The 4,243-nt window shown below is 44.5% G+C and overlaps 1 pseudogene; it reads left to right on the top strand.

Annotated features, from left to right (window-relative positions):
* The first annotated feature begins 3,352 nt into the window (after positions 1-3,352).
* LOC138452884 (nucleoporin Nup43 pseudogene) lies at positions 3,353-4,016 on the top strand (annotated as a pseudogene).
* The last annotated feature ends 227 nt before the right edge of the window (positions 4,017-4,243 follow it).

The following is a 4,243-nucleotide window of genomic DNA, read 5'->3' as shown; positions in this document are numbered from 1 at the left end:
GACAACTCCTCCCTAACCACGGAAGCCAAATAGAGTACGACCCTCCCACTGCGGTTGGCACAGCTCCCTGGTGTGAGACTAAGGGTTAGGGATGAGTTACGGAGGAGTTGTGGATGATGTGATAAAGGCATTGGGTCTCATTACACGGTAGGCAGTAAGGGATTACCGGCACCGGTAAGGGCACTGGTGCCGGTAATCCCTTACCGCCCTACTACGAGGGCCCTTAGCGGGTCCCTCCCCTAACGCCTGGTTTTACCAAGCGTTAGGGAAGGGACCCGCTAAGGGACTTCAGAGCTAATAACGGTACCGCAAATGGCGGTACCATTATTAGCTCCTTCCCCATTCCCATTGAGCCCTATAGGGGCTCAATGGGAATGGGGAATGGTTCCCAGAATGGGGATTTACCGGGTCCTCCACGGTCGGAATGACCCGGTAAGTCCCTATTCCTGGAACACGGACCCGGAATGCGGTAAGGGGGTAGCCATGGCGCTAACAGTGCCAAGGCTACCGCCTACCATGTAATGAGGCCCATAGTATCAAGAGATGACACAGACATGCAAATTCAACAATTGTATCTTTATTAAGTACCGGGATCAGTGTAATGCCTAACTTGCCCTATAGCTATGGTGGGAATTGCCCTACCTAAAGAAACTAAGGAAAGTCTATGTCCATAAGTCCACCTATGCTTGCCCTCACATCTAATACAGAAATGTAGTGTTGGGTTATTCTAACTCAAATAGTGTTAAAAAAGAAGGTCTGGTGCAGCTCTCCCTAAGCATGTTCAGGATACAGTGCCAACAGTTTTATGTTTCAAATGATCCTTCAGGACTTAGGGTTCCCTTCCCCAAGCTTAAAGTACTGGTTCACCGAACAATGTTCCAAAAGAGCTCAGGGGCTCTTCACCAAGCTTTAAGCACTGATTCACAAAACAATGTTCCAAAGATGCACAAGGTTCCCTCCCCCAAGCTTCAAGCACAGTTTCACAAAATCAATGTTCTAAAAGTACTTGCGGTTGCCTTCCCCAAGTTTCAAGCACTGGTTAACAAAAACAAGCCCACACTCTTCAGCTTTATCTTGTTTCAGGTGGCTTTCTCACTTCTCCTGGATTTAGTGGGGCTTCCTGGTCTAGGCGCAGTTCACAAGCTGCATGGCCCATCCATTACAGGTCATGCAACCAGCTGCCCATGTCCCGCTTTCTGCCACCTTCGCGATTTATAACGTCTCACAAGTTCATAGATTGATGTCTTTAGCTCTCTTTTCCAAAAATGTACTTTGCTGGCTTTCATTTTCAGCCATCACTCTTGTGCGGCTTGCTTTTGCCCGTTCGGCATTTTGCTCACACTTCACTGGCTCCCCTTGAGTGCTCATCCACAGCTTTCATTCCCTTATTCACAGTATTCCACTTCGTGTTACTTTCCCAATGTTCCTCTGACACTAATTGGTCAATATACATAGTTTCAATAATATGGAACTGTATTGACAATCTGATGTATTGCCATACCTTTTGCCCATTTGTATTCACGATAGTGGCATAAGGACCTCTATTTAAATAATGCCATTGATAAGCATCATTAATATCTTAGAAGCGAGGACAAGCAACAAGTAGTACTGTACATGTTGATGATTTTGTAGCCAAGAATTAAACACTACCATTTATGTAGTTTCACGCTTCGCTGGTCTTCCGGACAATAAGGCGTGAGACTAGGGATGCGTGGCACCGCATTTATTGTAATAACGAATGTATTTGACAATCGCTCGACATCTTTGATTAGATTTATTTTGCACATGGTTCCAATTCTAATTTTCAACAATTACGTGACTGACATGGGTCATGTGATTACACGGTATGGAATTCTTAGGTTATAGCATTTCAAGTGGGAGACCAGGGATGTGAGTGATTACACTCATTATAATAATTATTGTGTGCCTTCGGACACACAGCAATCGCTCGGGAATGCACTTTTATTGTTCATGGGGTTCTATTTACAATTTTGAACTGTCACGTGACCGACATGGGTCACGTGAACGTTGTGTCATGGTTTTCCGAAGGTGCTTTTTTCTCCTTCCGGGGTTTCAATATATACGGAACACGGACGCGACCGCGTTTCAACTCACTATGAGATGGACGGGTGCGGACGAAAGTCACAACATGTAAGTTCAGTCGTGTTTCTTTTGGGACATACATGTCATTTATGGCAGGCTGCTCAACAGAATGACAATTTCACCAGGACTATTCTAATCACTCAACAAGTGCAGGACACCGACTAGAATTCAATGATAATTTACGCGCACAATTCCAAGTGGATAATCATTAACATATAAATCAGACTTTTGCCTTGAAAAAGACCTGTGGAGGTCGAAACACGTGTTGGCCTATGACTCTGTCATCTGGGTATACAAATCTGGTGTTGGATCACGGACTATGAATATAATTAAAAACGCCAAAATCTATCCACGTCGCAACCATAATGAACTTTGTAGATGGATGATTATTAGGAGGTTTAATGCTATATATGCTTAACGCATGTAAGCTAGCAGCTCATCCGATTGTGGAACATCTACTGTTTCTCTTGTAATGTTATGTGGGTCAGAGGTGCCTGCTTGTTCCACCCGGATGCTGCAGCTAGTTCCAGGGTTTTGAAGAAGTATCCTGTTTAAAAACACAAGCTTAAGCACTTCCAAATACCTGGCATACCTCGGCTACACTGTTTCATGTTTTAAACTCCAATAACCAAAACAAATGTTTTCCCTGAGTCCTGCAGTACTGATATGGGACATTTCACCTTTAGCTGTTTTATTTTTCATCAGGTTATATAGTGCAGTTGTGACGGCTCCGGCCTACAAATCTGCGGACTGCGGTTTGATCCACGTGGTCTGATCCCCGAGGTCGCCGTTAATTCATAAATTCAAAGAGGACATTCAATGTTTCTCATTTTAGCTGGGGGGACTGAGTCCACCCTCTGAATAAAGTGGGGGGACTCCGCCCCCCGCGCGTGTACTCTCGACTTGAGCCCTGCCTGTATCATGAGCCTCAATGCAGCAAGCACAGATGTTTGCCAAATCGTCCTGGAACAACAAGGAGAATACAGTCTCTATTTGGTCTGTCTGGGAGTTCGAAAGTGTTGGTATTGATGGGCTCCATGAAGGAGGGCATCAGTAACTTTGCCACATTGGACACCAGGGTCATATTTTGGGCATGCTGTTTTTAGACCATAAAAGAATTCTGACTACCTCATGAAAAGAAAGCCTGCCAATTTTCTATCAGCATCAAAATGATCAAATTCTATCTGTGAACAGAAAGTGAACTCATCATTACTTCGGCCCAGATAATCCATTGGGAACTGTTCCTGGTATGGGCATTGACTGCGACAACCCATACATTGTTAATGTGGGATAAGCTGGTTTTTCAGAGCGGAAAATAAATAGGCCTTGACCACTCTGGACAATGCAGGCAGTAGCACTCTCCACGCAGTGACATTCCTTTGCACTACTGCGATTTTAACAGTGAATTCTATTGGTCATCTAAAGTTGGGGGGTTTCCAAAAATTGGACATTGAGCCATCCCAAATATATTCATTTTCTGGTAAGAGAGTTCCACTGTATTGTATTGACAGACACCCAAATCAGCAGCACATTGTAACCACTTGAAGACAGGATGCTATGGAAAGCATTTGGGATTTAAGGCATGGTGGTATCCCATTATACTTACTCAAGACTCATGAAGCTCAAAAGTGAGAAGTTCATTTCGAGCTCCGATCAGCTGTTCACCCGCTCTGATGATTGATCTCTTTTGGACTAGGATCCCTCTAGCGACACACCGTTTTACATACCCGTGTAAGGAGCATGCCACCTCCGTCGCGCAGCAGTATGCACTAGCCTAATGTTAAAGCATCACCAATCGGTGCATGGTTTAGTAGTGATCCCCCCAGATTGATGTTGCTAACCTTTTGCCAGGTCAGCCACTCTCTGTTAATAGCATAGCTGTTTTTGGGAGAGAGCACAGTTTTGGGGGCTGATACAGAGGTCATGTGTTACCATGCAGCTACTTTCCTCAACAGTGCGTTACTTTCATGATTTCAAAATGTTTAGCTTCTTGTTCGCACATTATAGTTTTGAAGAACACTTAGTGATTTTGCTTGGTTTCCCAATGCTATTGGGAGGGGAAAAACAGGTTTGTTATTTGCGGACGACACAGTTCTGCTGTCAAAAACCCCTGTGGGTCTGCAAAGTCAGCTGGATGTTC

The sequence above is a fragment of the Ambystoma mexicanum genome, chromosome 4p (assembly GCF_040938575.1).
Source record: "Ambystoma mexicanum isolate Mex_15411 chromosome 4p, UKY_AmexF1_1, whole genome shotgun sequence".
Lineage (NCBI taxonomy): Eukaryota > Metazoa > Chordata > Amphibia > Caudata > Ambystomatidae > Ambystoma > Ambystoma mexicanum.
The sequence above is the reverse complement of the archived record's forward strand: the minus strand, read 5'-3'. Positions and strand labels throughout refer to the sequence as shown.